This window comes from Heloderma suspectum, chromosome Z (genome assembly GCF_057233095.1).
Source record: "Heloderma suspectum isolate Gila_16-S chromosome Z, 16-S_ref, whole genome shotgun sequence".
Lineage (NCBI taxonomy): Eukaryota > Metazoa > Chordata > Lepidosauria > Squamata > Helodermatidae > Heloderma > Heloderma suspectum.
Genome location: NC_139476.1, coordinates 18,690,385 through 18,715,554, shown reverse-complemented (window position 1 = coordinate 18,715,554; position 25,170 = coordinate 18,690,385). Strand labels below are relative to the sequence as shown.

General features: G+C 50.1%; 1 pseudogene; it reads right to left on the bottom strand.

Annotated features, from left to right (window-relative positions):
* Positions 1–4,985: 4,985 nt before the first annotated feature.
* LOC146333833 (vomeronasal type-2 receptor 26-like) lies at positions 4,986–8,842 on the bottom strand (annotated as a pseudogene).
* Between the last annotated feature and the right edge of the window lie 16,328 nt (positions 8,843–25,170).

Below are 25,170 nucleotides of genomic sequence, written 5' to 3'. Positions count from 1 at the left end.
CTGGCCCTTGTTAGCTTCACGGTGGCTTTCCTAGCGAGGAAGTTGCCTGACAGCTTCAACGAAGCCACGTTTGTCACCTTCAGCATGCTGGTGGGTCTCCTTTGTGCCTACCTACCAGAGCAGCAAGGGGTAGTCCAGGGTGGCCATGGAGGTCTTCTCCATCTTGGCCTCTGGGGCTGGTCTCGTCAGATGCATCTTTCTCCCCTAATGTTACATTATCCCCCTGAGGCCCAATCTCAGTTGCTGAGCTCATCTCATAAGGAAGACATTGAATTGTATCCTCCAGAACATTCCCTGCTCGTTCATTTCCCAATCAATCCTATTTATCAGTACAGGTGCTAATGAGATCCTGTTAGTTTCCTTTAAAACAAACGGACAAAATTGTACTTCCGGTATGTTTCTGTTTCACCTTGTGCCATTATTTCGGCTAGGCAGTTCTAAAAATCCAGTTAGAGACACCTTGCGGACTGCTCTCACATATGTACTGAAAGTCATCAGGAGGTTGTTATGGCCACGTTCCTTCATCCCCCCCTTCACAGTCAAGTATCCCTCCAGGATACCAGGCTTCAGGCTCACTATTTTATTAGTGAACGACTATCTTCCTTACAAATGCAAATTGCAGGACACTCTCAAACTACAATGGAAACAGCTACCCCACACTATTACGAATATGAAAGGAGGAGCTGAAGTGGGATTCAGAGAAGTTGCCAGCAGTCTGAACAAGAATCACTCAGCCAGACGAGCTTCACAGGGATGCCCCTCCCTTACGGTGGCTCCCTCCGAGGTAGGCTTTCCCGCATAGCCAACCTGGAGGAGCGTCTGACCTCTGCCCCGAACTTTGCCCCCTTCACTCTGTGATGGACCCTAGCATCTCTCAAGTCATGCTCCGCGCCCTCCTCTTCCCCCGAAACCTGGGTTCTTATGGAGGAGGAAAGTGGCAGGAGGGGGCGTTCAGGCTGAGCCATCTGCGAGTCAAGGTCTCGGGGAGAAGGCCTTGCCATAGCTTTGCTCACTAGGGAGGGAGCCTCCCCCTGTTCTGGCTGTTCCCATGCTGGATCCAAGCTACTCAACATCTCCACATGCTCAGATTCATTCCTGACAGTTATTAATCCCAGATTTTAGAGGAAAGAAGCAGTATAGTTGTCAGATGGTACAACCACACAAGATTTCTTGTAAGCCTGCCGACAGTTCCCTTCTTCTGTTTTGTCTTATGTTCTGCGATAATCATGCATTTAAAATTGTGGATGCTGAAGAGGAAGAATCATAGAATAGTAGGAGGGTTGGAAGGGGCCTACAAGGCCATCGGGTCCAACCCCCTAAATCCCCTGAGTCCATGGGGGTTGGACTCGATGGTCTTGTAGGCCCCTTTCAAGCCTACTCTTCTAGGATTCTAGGATTCTATGAACGATTTGGCATTATTGGATGGGGACTTTGCCAAATCCCTGCTCCTCTCACTGCCACCCTCCTTCTCACGTCATGGAGAATGCTTGGAGTAGGCAACCTTTGCTCTGAGGGTCAACCTAGATGGGACAATCTCACGGCTGGCAGTTGTGTCCCCATATCACTGCAAATAAATATCCGCAGGGAAGGTGGTGTGTCTGGCCTGTGGCAAGGGGACAGGGTTATCTTTCCATCCTGTGCCTGTTCCAGATTGGAGTCCCCATGGCGGTTCTTTGCTGTGCAATGGAAGGTCCCGTTAGGGCCAGGGGCAGCATCCCTTCTGGTGCCAACAGCCATCCCAGGCGGGGCGGGGCAGTTTTCTCCAGGGCTTCCAGGAGGCACGGTGAGGTTTGGCTTTTGAAACACCTCCCAAGAGGAGCCACGGGGAATAAAGGGAAGAGGGAAGTGCCACATTTGCATGAAATGAAGCTGAAGTGACTGTTTGGGGTGAACTGTGATGGGGGATATTTCAATGAGAAAGCACCATGAAGGAGAATAATGTCACTCTGACGCCTGCTAAAGGTCAGGCCACACCCCTTTTCCCATGTGGCCCAATACTTCAAGTGTTGGGTGATGCGTTGGCCCCCAGTAGAGGACCCAATGCTCAAAACGACCCCGAGAAGTTTGTGCAACCTTATTCCTCATGATGTGAATATCGAGACAAACGCTTCCAGTGATGTAGCAACATGGCTGTTCAACATGTTGCAGGGTGTGTGTGTTAATCATAGAATCATAGAATAGTAGGGTTGGAAGGGGCCTACAAGGCCATCAAGGCCCTGCTCAATGCAGAAGTCCAAGTAAGAGCATCCCTGACAGATGGCTGTCCAGCCTCGTCTTGAAGGCCTCCAGTGTGGGAGAGCACCCCACCTCCCTAGGGAACTGGTTCCATTGTCATATTGCTCTAACAGTCAGGAAGGTTCTCCTGGAGTTCAGCCGGAATCTGGCTTCCTGCAACTTCAGCCCATTCTTCCGTGTCCTCCACTCTGGGGTGATCAAGAAGAGATCCTGGCCTTCCTCTCTGGGACAACCTTTCAAGGACTTGAAGAGTGCTATCCTGTCTCCCCTCAGTCTTCTCTTCTCAGGGCTAAACAGGCCCAGTTCTTTCAGTCTCTCTTCATAGGGCTTTGTTTCCAGTCCTCTGATCATCTCTGTTGCCCTCCTCTAAACCCTCTCCAGGAGGGTTGGATTGGTTTTTGTGTCCAAGAACAAGACTTCTCAGGGGCAGCTGGGATCCCTTCCGACCAGAGTGAGGGGCTCTAACTGCTCCCATCCTCTTCCTCCATGTATGCGGGGCTTAGGGACATTCTTAGGAAATGAGGGGGTCAGGTGGCAGCCAGCTAATGCTTCCAGTGGCAACATGCCCATGTTCTGGCAGGGCCCAGGGCACTTTCTCAAACAGCCAGGTCTGCCCACAGCCCCCCAGAAGGTCACCTACCCCTGGTGGAGACACCACTGGGGTTGGCAGACCCATGATCGACATGTAAGTTCATGTAAGACCATGTAAGGTCTTACCCATGTAAGACCACTTCCTTCAAGACTTTTTTATTAAATCTCAGAGATCGGAACTGCGTAGGTTGCGCAGTTTTGCCTCGTGGAGGGATTTCAGCTGTGGAGATCTTATGCGTTCCAGTTCTTCTCTGTAGTTAAAAGACTTGTGCTTCCCACCTTCCTGTCCTTATACAGGCCTCTAATCCTTCAGCTCTACTATCAGTCCTGTATACTAGACAGAAATCCACAGTCTTGCAATATCTTTCTCTAACATGGCGGCTTCTAAGTCTGCCCATAACTGTATCCAATATCCGACGATGTTTCTGTATAGCCACAGTCCCTATGGCTGCCACCGTGATTGTTGCCGGGCCAGAGTGCAACACTCGTCACACGGACCTTTCTCACAGGAGCCTACAGCAATTGCCCCCCATCTCAATCTGAGTGGGGTTTAGTGTCTTGATGGGTCTCCCCTTGCGGCCATGAGGACTCCCCCAGACTGAGGGACAAGGAGGGGTGTTAGTGTGGATCCTGACTCAGCACCCAGAACAGATCCCCTGAGCCCAGGAGACACCAAGCAACCCCCTCAAAGGTGGCCACTCCTGGGCTGGGCACCTTGGGAGGAAGGAGACACACAAGCAGATTAGGAGGATGCATGGATGGGGGATGGCAGGAGGCTGCTGAACGCCCAGCCAAGGCAGGTAACATCCTCTTTCAGAAATGGTTCCCTCACATGAAGTGCCTGCTTGATTTTTTACCATCAGGGACTGGAAACAAAGGGCACAGAAGAGTTTGTTAGGGATGCCCGCAGTCAGTCGCGAGTGTGTCCCAGCAGAATCTACTCTGAAGCTGAAATGCAGTGCAGTTGTGATGGAGTGAAGGGTGAAAGTAGTGCCGCGTAGATGGAAATTCCCGAGTGCATGGTAAGGCATACTTCTGATCCAGTTTCACAAAGAGTCTTGTGTAACTGGGAAGTTTGCGCTTTCCTTTTTGTTTGAATCGGCAGAAATTACCTGAGAAGATGTGGAATTACTGTCCTTATACGCTATTGGCCTGATTGAACCAGAAAGTCATGGATCAGGGCGGGGGGGGGGGTCAATCCCGTTCCTAATTATGCCTTGGAAAACGTGGGATGTGCCTTTTTTCATAGCAGCTGCACACTGGGTTGACTTTGTCATCAAACTGTCAACCAGAAGCCCAAGATCTCTGTCTTGGCCAGTCACGAGCATACAAGTGATGTATGGGATTGCCCCCACATCCCCACCCCAATGTGCATCACTTTACACTTCCTTACATAGAACTGCATTTGCCATGTTGATGTCCATTTTCCCACTATGGAGTGACCCTTCTGGAGCTCTTCGCAATCCCTCTTTGTTTCAACTATACCAGATTGTTTAATGATACCAACTTATTTATTTATTTATTTATTCATTCATTCATTCATTCATTCATTCATTTCATTACTATACCGCCCAATAGCCGATGCTCTCTGGGCGGTTCACAAAAATTAACTTAGTATACTAAATAATTTGGTATAATCAGCAAGCTTGGCCACCTTGCTGCTTAGTCCTAGTCCCAGATATTTGGATTATTACTGTCAGTATTCCTACTACGACTACTACTACTACTATTACATTTGTTATTCTTACATTTATATCCTGCACTTTTTCCTCTTGCAGGTAACCCAGCGCAGCTTCCATGGGCATCTATCTCCTCCTCCACTTCATCTTCACAACAACCGTGTGAGGTAGGATAGGCGGAGAGTCAGTGAGTGGCCCAAAGCCACCCAGGGAGCTTCATGGCCGAGTGGGGACTGGAACCCACATTTCCCAGGTTCCAGTCCAATGCTCTAACCACTACACCACACTTGAAACAAACAAACAAACAAACAAATATATGACCAATAAATAAACCATGTACAGAAATAATGGACTTGATTGGAAAGATGTATTTTTAAATAAAATAAAGTACAATGACTCCTGGAAGGATACATAGCATGGGGAAATGTGACAGAGGGACTGGAAAATGAATTCACAGTGACTTCTCTACAGTAGTAAAAATCACAGAATATTTCTCCTTATTAGATGATCCTTGGAATTGAGATGGGGCCTCAGGAGAATAATGTAGCATCTGGGGAGAAAGATGCAACCCAGGAGACCACCCGCAGAGGCCAAGATGGAGAAGATCTCCACGGCCACTATACACTTCCCCTTGGTGCTCAGGTAAGTTGGCACGAAGGTGACCCACACGCTGCAAAACACCAGCATGCTGAAGGTGATCATCTAGGCTTCATTAAAGCTGTCGGGCAATTTCCTTGCTAGGAAAGCCACTGTGAAGCTGATGAGAGCCAGGAAGCCCATGTAAGCCAAGACACTGATAAACATGGTGACGGAGCCTTCCTGACATTCCATGATGATCTGTCCAGCCAGGGAATGGAAGTCCAGGTTTGGGAACGGGGGAGAGGTTGCCAGCCACACAGCACAGATCACACCTTGCACAAGGGGACAGAACAGGACAATGGAGCTGGTCAATTGTCTCCCCAAGAGTTTTCTGGCCACGTTTCCTGGCTTGGTGGCCATGAAGGCCAGAACCACGGTGACAGTTTTGGCCAACATGGAAGAAACGGCCAAAGAGAAAATTATGCCGAAATCTGCTTGTCGGAGAAGACAAATGACGTTTGTGGCTTGGCCGATGAACAAGAAGGAGCAGAGGAAGCAGAGCAGGAGGGAAATGAGGAGGACATAGGTGAGGTCTCTGTTGTTTGCTTTGACTATCGGTGTGTCGTGATGTTTCATGAATGTTGCCAGCACCAGGACAGTGATCAGAGTGAGGAAAGCAGCAAGAGTTGCTAAAATGAATCCAAGTGTCTCTTGATATGAAAGGAAGTGCATAGTTCTGGGGATACACTGGTCTTGGTTCTCATTAGGGTGTTGATCTTCTGGGCACTGAGTACAGCGAGTACACTGAGTACCAGCCAAACAAACAAACAAACAAACAAACAACATCTGTCATTTTCTTTAGATTGAGGGCAGGACATGAGATGGGGTAGAAGATGGGAAGCAGGTTCTGGAAAACACTACAGAAAATGGGGCTATCTGTCTGACACTGGGGTTACGAGCTCCAGTTGTTAAAAGGATGACCAGCCATCTGCCCAGATCAGTGTACTGCCCAAATAGCTTCAGGCCTGATGCCAAAAGAACTGAGGATGGAAACAAGGTCTTTAACAACGTCCCCTGGAAAGGTGAGCCAATGGCAATGAGGAAGTGCCAGATACTGTTTTTGCGAGCATTCGTAGAAATAGAAGCAGAAGATTTCTTCAGGAAATTGTGAATACTTTACAAACAAGAAAACCACAGAAATATGCAATGTGGAATGGAATTAACTGAAGAAAATCCATTCCTGGGGAAATGGCAGACTCCTTGTCTATGTTGCGCTCTTCTCCCAGCTCCACTCTTGTCCCAGTACATCCTGCACATCTATATGGCTCCTAGACTTTGAGCTACCTGTCCAGGTGGAAATCGTCCCTTCTGGGCAATGATCACATCTGTAGCAGCAAACTGGCTTCTCCTCTGGATCTTTTTTCCAGTGTCCTGGACGGCACCTCTGCACACACCTCGCAAAGGGGGGCTCCTAAAAGGCAGAAGACAAATGATTCAGGATATCCAGATGACAGAAATTGCACCAAGCTAGACTCAGATTGACTCAAGTTCCCGTTACATGACGGATATTTCACTAATTGAGGAGAGTCGAAGTGACTTAGAACTATAGTATTCAAGGCTGATTATATATATATACACAAACACACACAGAGAGAGAGAGAGAGAGAGAGAGAGAGAGATGTATGCATGTATGCATGCATGCATACACACACACAAATAAGTTGGAACCTGCTTTCTAGCGAGTCAGACACTTGGTCCACCTAGTCTGGCATAGTCTGCATGAATTCCAGCAGCTCTCCAGCGTTTTAGACAGAGACCTTTCCCCAGCCTATGTGCAGATGTGGGGACTAAAGCTGGACCTTCCTGCCTCCAAAGATTGTGTTTGGCCATTGGGCAATACCGGCGCCCTGCACCCTGGAATCAAAATGACGTTGCTCTAATCGAGAAAGACTTCTGTTCTCAAAGGACAGACTGCAACATCCCTTACTTCTCCCATGTCCCCAGAAGATTCAACTCCACCTCTGCAGGCCAGATGACTGTGTCAGAGTTAATGGTGAAGTCTTGTCCTGGGGGAGCGTCTGGATGCAGCCATCCCACTTTCGCAGGGGCAAAAGTGTGATTTGGAAGGAAAATCCTGTTCACAATATCATAAGTAGAGGACATCTCAGAATTATCGGTGAAATAGACTTCATCTCCAGCGCTGTTGTTAAAATGGACGGCCTTCAGAGAGCCAAGAATCTGAAATGTAAGCGGTGCTTAGAAAATGGAGTGACTAGTTTGTGGGACTGTGAGGGGGGTCTGAAGTCTTCTCACGTACTGTGCCTGCCGTTCAGGTTGGGGATTGCTTGGTTCTGTATTCTGTTGTTTGGTTTAATGCTTAGGATGCTTCTTCACTGGGCACTAGCCGTGAGAAGCTGCTTACCCAGTGTTTTCGGGGGGTTGCTTGGTTCCTTCTTGCTCCAACGCACACTTTCTAGGCCACTAACTGTAAAAATATACATGTGCAGTGTAGCGATGGGGGAACAAGTGATGTGGAATTCACCAGCACAAGCCCGATATTTTCCTCTCCTTGGTTTGCGCTCGCCTTTGATTTTGCATGAACGGGAAAGTTGTGCAAAAAAAAAAAAGGGATGAATCTCGCATTTGCATACATTTCTAAAGTTGCACAAATTTCCTCCGTAGACTAAAGGGTGAAATGGTGCATTTGCAAAGTTGCGCAATTGCAAACTGTTTTCTCTTCCAAAAGCATGTATTTTCGAAAGTGAGCACCAGTTCGAGAAGCTGTGAATGTTTTGGGAGAGCACGTTCTCCTGCTCACACTCCCGCTTGGGGTGGTAATCAGGGCATTTTTTCATGTTTTGTAAGTGGAAATTAAATTCTCCTATAGCCCTTGGAGCTTTTTGACTCATGTCTGCTTGCTTCAACACCTCCTGCTATCTCTGTGTGGGCACGAGAAGGAGCAGGGCTCTTATCAGCAAAGACAACAACATCTGAGTTTCAGCTGCTGGCTGGCAACAAGGAGCGTGGGGTGGGGGGAATCCTGCTGTCTGATACTGCAAAGTTTGGGAGCGGGATCAGTACTGCTTTAGAGACCAGCACTGTGTGTTGTGGGGGCTTGCTTGAATCCTCCCTCCTTGTTCCCAAATACCTACACACATTCTTAGTACAGAAGAACAAAAAGTCTCTGTAACCGTCTACTCTCTTCCTAAACTCGCTTCAGGGAAATGGTGGCCCTGCAAGGATACCTATGGGGAAACTTTTCCTTAGGAACTTTAGAATGAACTAATAGGCATTCTCCCAGACTCACCATTTGATTCTGGTACTGGTGGTAAAACCACTTCCAGGACCGGATGTAAAAAATCAACCAGACATTTTTATATGAGAGAACCAATTCTGAAGGTGGATGTTACCTGCCATGGCTGGACGTTCAGAAGCCTCCTGCCATCCCCCATCCATGCATGTTGAGATTCAGATGAAGACACGGCATGTAACGCATTTGCCATGGAATAGACGGCATTGTAGATACTGTAGCTGCGACCAGTCATGCTCATATCAAACAAGGGGCCTGGCAGGTCCTCCCATTTCTCTTCCCCTGTGCACCTCTTGTCTGCCCAATAGATGGGTTCGCCTGGTTTCAGGAACCAACAGTCAAATTCATATTCCCACCATTTATGGAGAAAGATGTCTCCTTGTGGTCGGAGGGGATCTAAAGCCCAGAAGAAATGTTTGAACGCTGGCACATTCCTTCTGTGGACCATGAAGTGCAAAGCACCATGGAAAGGTGTCAGATCAAGACGGCCAAAGCTGGATGCTCTCCCAGCAATCTCCAAATGTGGTGTGAAGATCCAAACCTTCCTAAATGAGGGTAAAATATTCATTGTCTGCCATTGCCCATCCAAGATTTTTTAAGATCTTGGAGTCCCCAAAGAGAATCATCACTTGCAACTCATCCCAAGTATCAGAATTGATCAGTTCTGTAAAAAGAGGAGCATACGTCATAGGGACCGTACCGGTGAAGGCCACACAGATGTCATTCTGTTTGAGCATTGGTGTCAGTGTCTGGATGAAATGTTCACCACGGTCATCCTCGGAAGCAAACAGCCCAATCCAGTTCCAATGGAAATGCAAGAGCAGCCTGACTAAGCCCTCAAATTGAGGCATTTCATTGGGATCAATGCGGAAGAAGGAAGGAAAGACCGTTTTCTCCCTCTGGATAGGTTCAAAGACACCAAACATGAGCTGTAGGAAGGAATTTCCAGGGGGGTGGCTGTGTTAGTCCGTAGCAGCAAAAACAACAAAGAGGTTTGTGGCATTTCAAGGACTAGCCCATTCCAACTGTGTAAGCTTGCATGGACGAAGGCCTACGTCAGAGGCCTGAAGTGTTACCTTGGAGGAAGATGGTCATTTCAAAAATGGACTACTCAAGGTAAGCTGGAGCTCTGTGATCCCTCTAAGACTCCCCCGGGTGTGGTTTTCATCCAAATGTCAGGGCTGCCAACACACTTCTTACCATTGCAATGAATGGGCCTTGGTGAGTATGGCAAAAATAAAGATCCTTCACAAGCAACTTGGGGCCTTTTGAGCACCTCCCAAATTCCTCAGAATTATCTCAGGAGGCACAACTCAGGTATATCAACAGTAGGGGTGCACGAAACCCACTTACCTGGTCTCGTAGCTTATCGTGGTGGGGGGGAGGCGCTTCGCTTCTCTCCCCCCAAAGTTCAGGCTGGGGGGGAGGCTTCCCACCCAGCCCGGCTGAAATTCAGGCCAGGGGGGAGGCATCCCGCCTTGCCCGGCTGAAATTCAGGCCGGGGAGGAGGCGCCTTGCCTCGCCCGGCCGCGAAATTAAAAGTTAAACAAACAAACAAAAACGCCCCCGTGATAGGCTACGTGACGATTAACGTAGCCTATCACGGCTAGATCTGCAAAGTCAGCCATGATAGGCTACGTAAATTGTCACATAGCCTATCATGGGTGACTTTATAAAGAAAAAAGCGCGTACGCAAATGGCGGCCCCCATAGGGAGCCTCCATTCGCGTTCCTTATTTGGTCGTTGTAGTCTACGTAAATCTGTGGTCAGTGTGGGTGGTCTGTGTGTGCCGAGTTGGTCTTGGTAGCCAGAGCAACACAGAGGTTTGGAAACCTTGTTCATTTCCGAGTCTTTATGGGGTCACAACACTCTTTGTGTCTCCCAATCCAAATCGTATTGTTTTAAAGAAATCCCAATGCCGGCTGGGATTAGCCATGTCACAGTGACCTAAAATGAATGGCTACCACCAAGGGTACTATATGGCAGGTTGACCGAAGTTGGAAGGTCACCTCCTCCTGCCAGGAAACACAGCGGTGCCACACACCCGCTGCATGGGCAAGAGACTGTTGTCAGAGACCGGGTTTTGCATCTCCGTGTTCCTGAGTTCTGCAGAACCCTCTTACCTGAGGAATCTTGAAGGTGCCCATTAGAGACACCATCTGCCTTGATGATGTGAATTCGAGACCCCCAACAACAGACAGCTGTTTATCCCATCTGTTGCATTTATAATTCGGAAATGTTTGGCCTCGTGTGGAGAGCAGGGACAGGGTGTTCACGTAGATCCATCTTCCAACATCGCTGTGGTCATAGGTGCGGAAGCCGAGGGTCACATTGGGTAGGAGAGCTGGGTTCTCGTTGAGCTCCTTGATGGCAAATGCCAAGGCAAGGTAGTGAAGGTTGTTGGCGGTTATTCGCCTGCAGTGAGAGTGACAATGAGTGTCGGTGGGATCCCAGTGGCTCTTCTGAGAGCAGAAGAAGATAAAGTCCTTCTGGTTCCACCGTCTCTGAGTAAAGACCAATGCATCAGGCCAAAATCCAAGAATTCACAATCTCTCTCTCTCTCTCTCACACACACACACACACACACACACACAAATACACCACAGCATACCGAGCTATACTTCATAACATCATCACAAGAGCCCTGCTGGATCAAAGTGCCATCTAATTCAGCATTTCTGGTATTATTGCTTGTATATTTCATTTACTATTGTTCAGGCTTTCAGAGTTGAAGTACTGCCAAGGCGGCTTTCTAGTAAAACCTGTTTAGCATAATCAAAGCGAATAGAATAAAATAGAACAGAACAGAATAGAATAGAATAGAATAGAATAGAATAGAATAGAATAGAATAGAATAGAATAGAATAGAACAGGATAGAATAGAATAGAAGGGTTGGAAGGGGCCTACAAGGCCATCGAGTCCAACCCCCTGCTCAATGCAGAGCATCCCTGACAGGTGGGTGTCCAGCCCCGTCTTGAACGTCTCCAGTGTGGGAGAGCCCACCACCTCCCTAGGTAACGGGTTCCATTGCTGTATTGCTCTAACAGTCAGGACGTTTCTCCTGGAGTTCAGCCAGAATCTGGCTTCCTGCAACCTGAGCCCATTCTTCCATGTCCTGCACTCTGGGATGATCGAGAAGAGATCCTGGCCTTCCTCTCTGTGAGGAAGAGGACATGTTGTCTTTATTATAATTAGTTGTTTTCAAAGTTTGTTTTGTACTTGTATGATGGACTTTCCAGGTATACTCAAACTCCCAAATGCTGGGAAAATATTTCTTTTACGGGGCACGCTTTTCATAGATGTGTTATGTAGGCAATAGGCGTGTGGTGTAACATCCTACACTGTGTTTAGTTCAGGCTTCACCACTACCTTGGAGTTGGATGGCTGTCAGTGGCAGAGTGGTGGACCGAAGTCCTCGGTTAGTCTGTTTGCTGGAGGAGAGACATGGAGTCTCTGCACTCTACCATGCAGCCTTGACTTCACAGGCAGACCTGCCTCTGAAGTTGGAGGTTCTGCCATTTCACTTCTCTATTGTGCTGCTTCTCCTATCCTGTCTAACACACACACACACACACACACACACACACGCACACACGCTGGGTGACTGAATTGCTTTGCAGCAAATCTATCCCATTTCAGCATATGCATTCCCCCCCCCCCAATTGTTCTCCCTTTTACCACTGAGAGGAAAAACATTTCTACAACAGAGGAAAAAGTTCTGAAGTTGTGCATCTCTCAAAAGTTGTGCGTTCAAAAGTCGCGACTCTTTCAAAGTGCACATTTTGCAAACATGGATGCGAGTCTGGGAATGTGCAAACGTTTCGGGAGAACGGACGTGCATTCCCGTTCGCGTTTGCCATTGCAAACGGGGCATTTTCGAGCAAAGTGTGAACTGAAAGACATTTCTCAGACATCCTAAATGTTTATTTATGTATTTATAGAACTTTTATTCTGCTTAATATCATAAAATCTCCAAGCGATTCACAAGGCTTCAGTCTCAACCTCTTGTGAGCTGCTTCTATTGTCAGACTGCTTGTCTTCCTTATCAGGGATTTTATTATCAGTCCCCCTGTTCTGCTGCTGGAAAAACCACACAAAATACATTTATAGCAGAGAACGTAGTCCTCACCCTGCAAGACGTCTGAAGCACCCAGCCGTGGGAATGCTTTCAGTCGGGTGGCACGCTCACGCTCACACACACACACACACACACACACACGGCTTTGTCACTGCCAGATCCTTCACACGGAACCAGACTATTGCCTAGCTCTGCCTGCCCCCCTTACACCAAACGGCCTCGAGAGGCAAGACAGTTGTTCTCCAGGTTTGCAAAGATGTGGACCTGGAATGGAAAAATCTCCCCAGGTCCCCAGCCTATTCTAGCTCAGAATAAGACCCCTTCTTTGATTCCCATTACGCATTGGATCCATTCATGACACGACTCTGAGAATCTCATATACAGCCAGGAATTCAGAACTGAAGTGACATGGTGAATGCATACATGAGACATAGCCCTCGAATCGGAAAGAGAAGCAGGCAGACGTCTGCCCCGGATTCATCCTGTAGAAACTTACGGTGTATAATAGATAAACCGCGATGGCCCTAGAATCAATATTTCCCGTGAAAAGATAGGATAAACGTCGCCAAGCGGTAGATTCCCACCAACAATGAAGTCTCCTGGCTGGTAATAGTCTTCTCGCACTTCATAAGGCCTGGCCAAGAGGCAGGTGGTCCTCAGCATCACCTGTGTGGCCTGAGTCCTGTTCCAAAACAGCAGCTGGATGAAAATCCATGGGGGCTTCCTGCAGAATTACTGTCATTACCCTGGTAACACCAGGGGAGAGGAAGAAGCAGGGCCCCACAGCGCTGGGCTCCCTTTGCACCTCAAACAGTGAAAAACATGTTTGCATCCCTCTTTGGCTCTCTGTGGGGCAGGTGGAGTTCACGTTAGTCATCAGGTTCTGCCCTTCGGTCTGCGTGAAATTGAGTGCCTGAATCCAAGATGGAGCCCAGGCATGTGCGAAGTTCTTTGTGGGCCGCATCCTTTTGAGGGAGATCATAGAATAGTATAGTAGGGTTGGAAGGGGCCTACAAGGCCATCGAGACCAACCCTCATGATCCAGAACAGTGTGTTTGACCTGAAACGTACCAAAGTATTCATTAAATGCAACCATGAGAGAGAAGCTCCCCTCTCCAAGAAGAAATCCCATGAAGGGAAAAGTTAGGAAAAAGTCAATGCTCGATTACCTTCGCACTCTTCATTTCTGTGCACAACGTGTTCTTGCCACATGAGAGTGGGCCACTTGTAAAAATCACACATCCATCCGTATCATTTGACACAGATGTGAAGACCTATCTAGACCACAAACGTCTCAGCATCTCCTCTGCAGCTGCTCTGCAAACAGAGGAAAGCGAAACTGGCGGAGCAACTCGGAAAGCGTCCTTCTCCTGAGACAGACCAAAGGTCCATCTAGTCCATTCTCTCCTGCTCTGCGTGGCAGGGTCTTTCCTTCCCTGTCCCACCTAGAAATCCTGCGGGGCGCTGAACCTGGGGGCTTCCGTGTGCAGAGCGGATGCCCTTTGGCTCCTTTGGCTAACGCGAAAGCAAGTTTCCAGCCCTCATGGTTCTGAATAAAGGGACGATTTAAGCAGGTAGCTGCTTTAAGTCATGTGAGAGCCTTGGTGCCATGAGCTCAATACTGCCTGCACAGATTGGCTGATGTCTTACGTTTGCTGCCAAAGGAATCAGACACATTCCCGGAGGTCAGGAGTAATGGCAGGCTGACTGCTGAGTCAAACACGCTGTCCTCTCCAGCTCAATATCTAGCTCTTCTGGGTGGTAGAAAGGCGCTCTCTCTCTCTCTCTCCCCATCTCTCTCCATCTCTCCATCTCTCTCTCCCAGGGTTGCCTGTATACGTGAATGATCGACACTGAAACCCGTTGCGTTTGAAGAACGTGTTCCGTCAATGAACTGCGGCCCTTCCTCTAAATAGAAAACAGCGTCCCGGTCCTCATTATACTGAGTGAAGAGCTGATCAAGACAGAAGCTGCTTTAGAGCGTGCAAGAGCTATGGGGCCATTCGGTCTTTGCTGCCTGCACTGATGGGCAGCAGCCCTCCTGGGTTGCAAAGCGGGCTCTTTCCCCACCCTACCTGGAGATGCCGGGGATGGAACCTAGGGCTTTCTGCATCAGCAAGACCAAGAGAGCAAAGACGTGCGCTCCCAGCAATGGCAGAAGTCAGAGAGAGAGGGAGGGAAGGAAGGAAGGAAGGAAAGAAGGAAGGAAGGAAGGAAGGAAGGAAGGAAGGAAGGAAGGAAGGAAGGAAGTAAGTAAGTGGGGGAGCAAAAGGAAGAAATCACAAGAAACCACATGATAGGCGATAGAGATCCTGAGGCCAGCTGTGGTCACATTTCCATGAACTAACTAACGGCAACGCTTCCCCCTTCCAGAAACTTGCAGATGGGGCTGCCATAACAGTTATGTGAGGGAGAAGAAGAAAGGAGGCCTGTTGGCTTCATGAGGGGCTTCCAAGAAGACCCTGGGCTGACCACTGCCAGAGGTGGGATGCTGAGCTAGATGGAACCACCTTGTCCCGATGGAATGGGGCTCATCGGATGTTCTTCTTCATATATTCCTCTCTGACAATGTAATGGATGAGGCTGATGCAGTATAGAGCTGCCCCCTGGGAAGGATCCTGGCAATTTTTTAAAAATGGCCTTATTTTGATTTTAGTGTTGCACTTTGGCTTTACCTGTAACCCACATTGGAAACGTTTCTGTCCAGAAAAGGGGAACTCAAACAATGAAAATAGGCAATAAAGTTGTTGTTGTTGTTCAGTCGTGCATTGCATAGGTGATGCTATCTAGCCATCTCATCCATATTCAAGTCCATATTCATTGCATCGGTGATGGTATCTAGCCATCTCATCCATATTCAAGTCCATATTCATTGCTTCAGTGGTGCTGTCCAGCCATCCCATCCATATTCAGGTCCATATTCATTGCATCAGTGATGCTATCTAGCCATCTCATCCATATTAAATAAATAAATAAATAAATAAATAAATAAATAAATAAATATTCAAGTCCATATTCATTGCATCAGTGGTGCTATCTAGCCATCTCATCCATATTCAAGTCCATATTCATTGCATCGGTGATGCTATCTAGCCATCTCATCCATATTCAAGTCCATATTCATTGCATCGGTGATGCTATCTAGCCATCTCATCCATATTCAAGTCCATATTCGTTGCATCAGTGATGCTATCTAGCCATCTCACCCTCTAAGACATTGTAAATGTGCTGAATTCAGTCTCTGATCTAGCCTAGCTCTTCAGATGTCCTTCTAAAATGCAGCTAGCAGGACTGTGTGACTCTGGGTGAAAATAGGACAATCTGAATTTCACTCTGAACCTTCATGGAGAGGTCTTTAGTCTTGATTTTTTTTTTTCCTTCAGAGAGGGTTGAACTTGATTGACTTTCTAATGCTCCACTTCTCAACAGTTCGGTTGTGATCCTCACCTACCTCCCAATGTCGCTCTCACCATCGCAGGTCAATGGGCAGGAACTACCAGCCCTTCCTGGCCTTGGCATTCGCCATCCCTGAGATCAACCAGGATCCAGCTCTCCTTCCCAACACGACACTTGGCTTCCGAATCTGTGACACAAGGGCCTGGCCAGATGGATGCATGTGAACAGCCTCTCTCTGCTTCCCACTCGGGGGCAAATGATTCCCAATTATAAATGTGACAGGCAGGATAAACTGCTCTCCATTATTGGGGGTCTTGACTCCCTGTCCCCTAGGGAGATCGCATCTTTAATGGGCATCTACAAGATCCTCCAGGTAAGGGGACTCTTCTGGGTATGGACGTAGGGGGCCTGCTGAGCTCAGTTACACTAAAAAAGGTAGGCCAATCTCTGAAGATGGATTTGCCCATGCTGGACGGCTGGAGCAGGGGGTCCCCTGACATTGGCTAACCTGACCTGACACATGAAAATCTTGGTGGTAGACAGGGATCTCAGGCAGCCATTGCCAATCCCAGCCAAGGATGGATCTGTTATTTAGAAAAATGATTCAGATTCGGAGAAATAACGAGGAGCCTTGTGACACCGTAAAGACTCGGAAACGGATGAGGCCCTGCAAGACTCCTCCTTGTCCCTACTGCGATCAACGAACACATCTTCCCCTCTGGTGACTGGGGAAAGACCCTTCCCCAACACTGTGCCTGTCTTTTATGTATTGGGCTGTCCATATTGCCTTGGGAGAGAGCTTCGGCTATTGGGCGGTGTAGAAATGGAATACAAGAAATAAATAAATTGGGAAGGGCTCTATGGCTAGAAAGCCCCCAATATGCATATAAGGCCTCATACATCTTGACTGTAGACCAACGGGCCTATTCATTACAATAGTTAGAAACTGTGTCAGGGTTACCTGCGTGGCAGACCTGACTTTTGGTGGTCACAGTGGGCTCTCCCACACGGGAGACCTTCAAGACGAGGCCAGGCAGCCATCTGTCAGGGATGCTCTGACTTGGATTCCTGCACTGAGACTGAGCAGGGGGTTGGACTTGGTGGCCTTGTAGGCCTCTTCCAACCCTACTATTCTATGATTCTATGATTCCCCTCTGGTGATTGGGGGAAGACCCTTCCCCAACACTGTGCCTGTATTTTATGTATTGGGCTATCCATATTGCCTTGGGAGAGAGCTTCGGCTATTGGGCGGTATAGAAATGGATTAAATGAAATAAATAAATAAATAAATAAATTGGGAAGGGCTCTACGGCTAGAAAGCCCCCAATATGCATATAAGGCCTCATACATCTTGACTGTAGACCCACGGGCCTATTCATTACAATAGTTAGAAACTGTGCCAGGGTTACCTGCGTGGCAGACCTGACGTTTGGTGGTCACAGTGGGCTCTCCCACAGTGGAGGCCTTCACGACGAGGCTGGGCAGCCATCTGTCAGGGATGCTCTGACTTGGATTCCTGCCTTGAGCAGGGGGTTGGGCTCGGTGGCCTTGTAGGCCTCTTCCAACCCTACTATTCTGGGATCCTAGGATTCTATGTCCACACAGGAGAAGTCATGTAGACATCTATTTTTTAAAATGGACCTCTTCCTTCTTGGCAGCACCGCAGGCATCCGACGTCGGCAGGAGTTGTCCGGGGAAGCTTATGCCGTAAAAACGTGCAAGCCTTTAAACAGCCACAGAATTCTGCTGCTGCAGACTAACCGGGAATTCCTCCCTCCTTCTTGGTTTTGTTGAGGGAGAGAAAAGGGCATTTCCTTCCTTCTTCCAGAGTGATTGCAACGAAGTTGCCGATACTTGGGGACACACACACACACACACACAATATAACATTTGCCCATCTGTAATGTATCGGGCTATCGATAGCTACTCATCCTGGAGGAAATATGCAACCCCCGGAAGTATCAGGAGCAGTGTGCTCCTCTGGGACTGGACATCCATCCCAGAGTAAATGGGATGGAGAAGGCAGGCGTCGGCCATCGCAACAGGGCCCCCGCCTCTTCCAAGACGTTCGGACGGCGGGCGGACCAGCCCTTTTGGCCAGCAATGCCTCTGTGCCCAGCCCCGCACAGCTGTAGCCGGGGCCAGCTCCTCCCTTTCTCGAGGAACCTGTCTGGGCTAGCACCCTTCGTCGCAGGCCTGGACCCCGTCTAGATCCAGGAGCTCAGATTTACAGACCCCAAAGGGCAGAACCTGATGATGGCCTGTCGAGGGGCAGAGGCTGACACAACCCTGTTTTTCTCCCTCGGAGGTGCAAAGGTATCCCAGCTCTCTGGGGCTGCGGGTCTTTCCCGGGATGAAATTATCCAAATGACAGCAATTCACGGGGAAGACCTGGGGGCTTCCAGCCGGGAGGCCAACAGCAGTGCCGCCCAGGAGGAAACGTCCTCACCATAAGTAGGCCCAGAGCCCTTCCGTGTGGGGCTGATCCCTTTGTGAGATCATTTCTTGCCAAGACCCGATTCCCCTGCTGAGCCTGTGCACTCCGCTTCTCTTCATGTCCTGTCGGGTCGCTGCCCTTGCAGGGAAGGCATCTCCACGCCGCTGTGCATCTGGCTGCTGCTGATATTTCGGCTCCTGTCTCAAGCCGCCAGAGGATGCAGAAGACCGTGTGCCTCTTGACTTGGCTGTATGTCCGGCAGAGCGACTATTACAGGCCAGGAGACCTCATTGTCAGCGGGAATCTACCCCTTGGCACCTATCATTACACCACGTCCGAAGACTTCCGTCGTTTCGACACCTCCGAGTTCTCCGTCATTCCACAGTAAGCTTCCCCGAGAGGGACCTGGGGTGGACGCTTGCCCGCTTTGCTCCCAGATCACAGGGCTCCTTCCAGGGAGATGCATCAGCGACGCTGCTGGTGTTCCACCTTGCCTAGCTGGATGTCCATGGACTAACTTCATGGACATCAAGCTTGCCAGAGGCCTGCCACGAGTGGTTTCCACCTGCAAAGACGGTCAGAGACTTGGAGGTTCTTCTCTGGCTTCTTTCTGAGGGGGTTTGTGCAGGGAACATAGGCAGAGCTAACCCATCGTTTGGCTTCACCTTGAGCAAATGATAATAACTAAGCCCTAAGCAGACTTCATCTAGGACAGGGGAGGGGAAGGGAGGTCTGGATCCCCTGGCAGATGTCTCGGTGATCTGCAGCGGATCAGAATGCATTGTTGACTCCCAGTTGCATAAGAACAGCAGTGAGAAAGGATTCCCTCGTGCCCCAAACCATACAGCTGAACTGAAGAAAACTTGGGGGTCCCCAGGAATGGGGTTTTGCGTCCAAGGCCTGTGGGCTCCATTAAGTTTTAGTACTCAGAACAAACTCCTGATCTCAGACTATTTTAACTCAAAGTGCATGTCTTTAATTCAGTGTGCAGGCTTTGGCAGGGGAAAAGAACAGCTCTGATCCCCAGTTCTATGCACAACGTCCTTTCACCACTAAAAGAAGAAACTGGGCCTAGGGATGGCGGAGAATTTCTCCCCGAAACTTCAGGGGGCCGAGCGCCAACGTGTTCGGCCCCCCGAACAAGTTTCGGGGAGAAATTCTCCGCACCCCCCCACACCCCGCACCCCCCCCGGGACAGGACTTACCTTTGCCGAATGTCCCTCCCGGCGGCGGGTCCAGCCGGCGGTTCGGCGGGTGTTCGTGTGGGGCGGGAGCAGCAGCCGGTCTTTCGACCGGCTGCCGCCACCGCCATTCCAATAAAAGGAAAAAAAAAAAAAACGCCCCCGTGATAGGCTACGTGACGATTAACGTAGCCTATCACGGCTGACTTTGCAGATCTAGCCGTGATAGGCTACGTTAATCGTCACGTAGCCTATCACGGGGGCCTTTAAAAAAAAAAAAAAAAAAACTTTGGAGTTCGCGGCCGGGCGAGGCGGGAAGCTTCCTCCCCGGCCTCAATTTTGGCCAGGCGAGGCAGGAAGCCTCCCCCCCCGGCCTGAACTTCGCGGGGGGAGCAGCGAAGCGCCTCCCCCCCACCGCGAACAAGCTTCAATGACAGGTAAGTGACTTTCGTCCACCCCTAACTGGGCCCCCTCTCAAATTACGCATATAAAAGTATCGTCTGACATATATGTTAAGATACCTTTTGGACCAGAAAAGACTCAGCAGTTCCTCTATAGGTGCTCTGTAAAGGGAGCAAAGCAAAAATGGATCAGCCCCCTTGAAATGGATCAGCCCTTTGGGGGCTGGACTCGATGGCCTTGTAGGCCCCTTCCAACCCGACTACTATTCTTATGATTCTATTCTATGAAAGCTTCCTTGAACCAAGAGGGACCATCGGTCCATCCCGATCAGTCTCTCCTGCGCTGAATGGCAGTGGCTTTCCGAAAAAAAGGATCAGACCAATTCCTGGAGGACAGGTTGGCCACTCTGAGCCATGATAGCTCAACAGAGATTCCATTATGAGAGGCAGTCTACCACTGAATTGGAGTTTATGCAGTGGGGAAGGAGGGCTTTTGCCTTCCTCTCTTTGTTTTGTTCATCTCCCCAGCAATTCCGGGCTGACCACAGTCGGAAACCGGGCGCCGACCTCGAAAGAACCGCCCTGGTTTGATCCACAAGGGCTCATTTAAAGAAATGCAGCTTGCAAACCTTCGTGTCTCTCTACATGAAGGGGAACAGAACTATCTGAATGTGTCTGTGATCTTTCCTTGCCTTTGGTCTGGAAGCCTTTGTCTTTGTTCGGAGAGGGTTCGGCCAGATGGACTTTTTAATCCTCCACTTCAGGGCAGTTCTGTTGGGATCCTCACCCACTGCCCAATGTCTCTCTCATCCCCGCAGGACAGTCATCAAGAACTACCAGCACTTGCTGGCCTTGGCGTTCGCCACCAGCGAGCTCAGCAAGGATCCGATTCTCCTCCCAAACACCACCCTTGGCTTCAGCATCTATAAGCACATGGACATCGTCAGATGAATGCACGAGAACAGCGTCTCTATTATTTCCTCTCAGGACCGAATCATCCCCAATTTCAAATGTGGCAGGAAAGAGACACTGCTCTCCGTTATTGGGGGTCTCGACATCCGATCTTCAAGGGAGATTGCATCCTTAATGGGCATCTACAAGATCCCACAGGTAAGGGGATTCCTCTGGGGAGAGACGTGCGGGAGCTGCAGAGCTCAGGAACACTGGGGTAGACATGCTGATTTCTGAAGACTGACTTGCCGATGCAGCGGGCGTGTCGCCTTGGTCCTGGATGGCAGGAGTAGCGGGCCTCCTAGAATCCTAGAATCATGGAATAGTAGGGTTGGAAGGGGCCTACAAGGCCATTGAGTCCAACCCCCTGCTCAGTGCTCACTTTGGCTAACCTGCCACGCTATACGCTTGGTGGTAGCCAGCAACCGCCGGTGGCTGTTGTGTGGCTAACCTCAGCCAGGAATGGGTCCGTTTTGTCGGAAAGGGTTTTAGATGGGGCGGAATGACGAGGAGTCTTGTGACACCATAAAGACTTAGAAACAAAGAAGTTGCTACAGGATTCCTTGTTCTTCTTGCTGCAGTTCACTAATGCAGCTACCCCTCCGGGGACTGGAGAAGACCCCCCACTCGTAACAATATAACATTTGTCAGTCTTTGATGTATTGGGCTATGAATATTGTCTTTGGGGAGGGGCCCTATAGCTAGAATACCCCCCAAATGCATACAAAGAGTGGATTTTCTGGAATATAAACACGGGTACTTCATTGTGATGGTTAGGGACTTTGTCAGGCTTATCTTCATGGAGGAGCTGACTTTGGGGGTGATACCCACACAGGGGGAGTCTTAAAGACATCACAGGACTTCAGTTTGGAGTTAGATATCTGTTTCTGAAATGGGTGTCTTCCTTCTTGGTGGCTCTTGGTGCATTTGAGGTCATCTGGAGCAGCCCAGGGAAGCTCGTGCCATAAAATGAAATGTGCTAGCATTGAAAATGCCACAGAATTCTGCTGCAGCCGACTAACAGGAAATTCCTTCCTTGAGCTTGGTTATGGCTTGCTCAGCCCTGTTCAGGGAGAGAAAGGGGAATTCACTTCCTTCTTCCGGATCGATCCCAACGAACTTGCCGAGTACTTACTCCAGAATATCCACGGCTAATTTCACCAGGCTTTAAAGGACCCTCACTAGGCCATCCTACACCTAAGGAAGGCCATCCTACCTCACACAATGTTCGCAGCCGCTGGGGGTCCATGGGAGGGTCACCATTATCTCCACTGAATCCTTTTTTGGAATGTTTTCTAACATACATCCCAAGGGGGTGCAAGTCTTGCTTCCCCCACCGCCCATGACCTCCCCTTTAAAATGAAGATGGGCACAAAGAGGGAAGGCGATCGGTCAGCGAGTAGGGGGTCTCATTGACCGACACGAGAGGAATTTTCACACCACGCACTTCACGACTGGCCTGGGCACCCGGACGATCCACGGTATGCGACAGGAACCGCAGTAGCCACGCACACAATATTTCATCACTTCATCTATACGTTCCTGCCGCCCACCATCCCACTTTTTCCATGAGAGCGAAGCAGTTTCCTCAGCGCCTTGCTGAGTACTCGGGCTTGCTCGGGGAGTGATCAGGACCCTCTTCCACCCCAACTGGGTGGGTTCCCCTCGTATACGTGTACTTACACTTGCCTTTCTCCGAAAGGCGGGGCCCACTTTCAGCATCATATACTTGCCTTTCTCCTGAAGGCTTTAGTGTGGGCTTCAACTCAGTTGCAGCTGCAATACGGGAAGGGCTCAAGTCCCTTCCTCCGCTTCCCGAGCTTCTCTTGTCGCGCTCAGCCGTTCGGGCAGGCTCGGCGCAGGATTTCTCCCTTTCTCCCGACAAAAAGGTCGGTGGCGCCCAGAAAAGGAGGCGGGCGCCAAGCCCTCCCTCCTGGCGCGGCAATTAAGAGCAGGCAACTGCCACCTCTCTGTCTCAGTGCCTGCTACGATCCGAGCCACGGCACCACTTATGTTGCAGGAAGCAGAGTCAGAGAGACGGCGGAGTGAAGGAGAAAGAATTCTTCTTTATTTAACGCGTGGGCTTTATGGCCGGGATCACGTCCAAAGTGCCGGAAGCCTCGAAGTACATCAGCAGATTGTTTTTATAGACATTATGACACATAGGAAAAAGCTCCTCCACTCCCGTCCGTGTGGTTTTTCAGTATTCAGCGTTTCCTCTTCTAGCACCATTGTTCATAGCCCAGGAAATGGGTTATAGGACATGATAAGCAGAGAACATGAGAACTCTGACCTTAGCCTTGTTGACAAGATGAGGAATTGCTGCGTCTTTTCAACTTGCAAAATATATTTGAAAGAGACAGAGCTCAGCAGAAACATGAGGCATGGGGCCACTTAGTCTGACCCTCTACACTGCTACTACACAGCAAGTGAGGTCCCCCCACCCTGCAAGCCACCATCTTGTGTGAAAATGGAGGCTCTGCTCTGTATGTCAGCCACCATGTGCGAAGCGTGGAGGCCAGTGGTAGCCCCATTGACGCAAAGTTAGAGGCTTGACCGGTCTAATCAGACCACTTGTGGCTGCAATGCTGAGGAACTGGGGCTGTTTCTGGCCACCGTTTTGCACGAGTGGCGACTGACGTGGATGGCAGAGCCTCCGTTTTCATGTGCAGTGGCGGTCTGCGGGCAAGTGGGGACCCCTGCGTTTGCCCGGCTGCACACGTGCCCACATGGGTGGGACGGGACGTCCGCAGGGAGCAGGAATCTGTTGGGGGTGCCAGTGCTGTGGAGCCCCCTCTGACGCTCAGCCTGAGGAGGCGTGTAAAGAAACCCCTCATCACCGAGACACCGGACGGCTCCACTCACCTCCTCCCAAGGAAGCTGACTCCTGGATAAGCCCTGTAATCACCCACCACCCACCGGTGGCACGCACACAAGTCCCCGTATGAATCGGGCCAGAACGCGGAATCAGCGGGGGGACGTCAGGGCATGGCAGCCCCTCTCTGAAGAGGCACACGGGGGGCTGCCTTACCCCGGCGGCTTCAGCGCAGGGGGCTTTCATCCTGCGGCTGAGGTTGGTTACTCGGGGAATGTTGCAGGTCCTTGATAGGATGTCTTCGACTCCCCGTGCTTTCCCAGAACTTCCGCAGCTTTATTTGAAAGGAAGGTAATGAGGCAGTGAAAGGAAGCGGTTTGGATTTGTCCGTGCCAGGAGGAAGTGGCATGCTCACCACAGTGCCGTGGCGTGGCTGCGTAGGGAAACGTGTGGGGCTTGCCGATAACGCCCGTTCTCCCCCCAGACCAGGAGGGGTGTGTGAAGGAGCCCATCGTACCCTCGCAACGAATCTGGGAGCGGAAGCCCCGGCAAAGTTGCAGGATACGTATCCTGACGTGGAGAAGCCCTGAGTCCGACCACGCTCCTCCTACATCAGGGGGCAGGACCTCTTTCAGCCCAAGGGCCAAATCCCCTTTCAGAGGAGCCCTCAGGGGCCGCATCCCAGAGGTGGGCGGGGCCAAAGGCGAAAGTGGCAGGGCCAGGATAGAAAACGCGGGGATGATTGGAACAGCGGCCCCAATGCCTGGATGGCACCAGGTTGGTGAAGGCTGGTGGAGACAACAGCATCTGCAGCCTCGGGGAACACACGGAAGATGGACCACCAGACATCCACGATGGTTGAGAGGTGGGGCATCTGAGACAGGGCCTAGGCAACATGTCCTCCTAGGTCAGAGGGTTCTCCCAGGGAACCTTCCACAGGATCAGTCTCCATGTGCAGCTCTAGCACTCAACCAGAACATCTGTCCGGGGGTGGCAGGGGAGCCTCCATGCTGCCTTCAAAGGGAGCAAAGGATTCTGGGGATTATGGAAAGGAGCATGTCATGGCAGGCAACGTGTCAACCCCGGTTGGCCCACAGATGGGCTGGGCCACATGTCCCATCGTTCTCTGACGATACATCTGGAAAGCGGCCGGTCAACATCACCAGGTGACTTTCCACAGTCTCGGGGCCACACAGAGGTCCACCAGGAATGCCCAGAAAGCAAATCAGACTGAGGTGGGAGGTGGATTTCTGTAGGCCAGAGAGCTGCAGTGGCCATGACAGAGACGTTCCTTGCTTCCAGATCAGCTGGACGAGGCCATGATTCTCCCGAGACACACTGAGAGCCCATGGCCTGGCTGAGGAAGAGCCCAGAGAGGGTCTCCATCGTAGTTCTTATGGAGACTGCGTCCCTGAACCCCCCACGACCGAGGAAAACACAACTCTCGGGGCAGAACAAGCAGCGGAGCAGCATGGTGGCAGTGTGGGCAATGGAATCATGCAAACTTATGCACGGG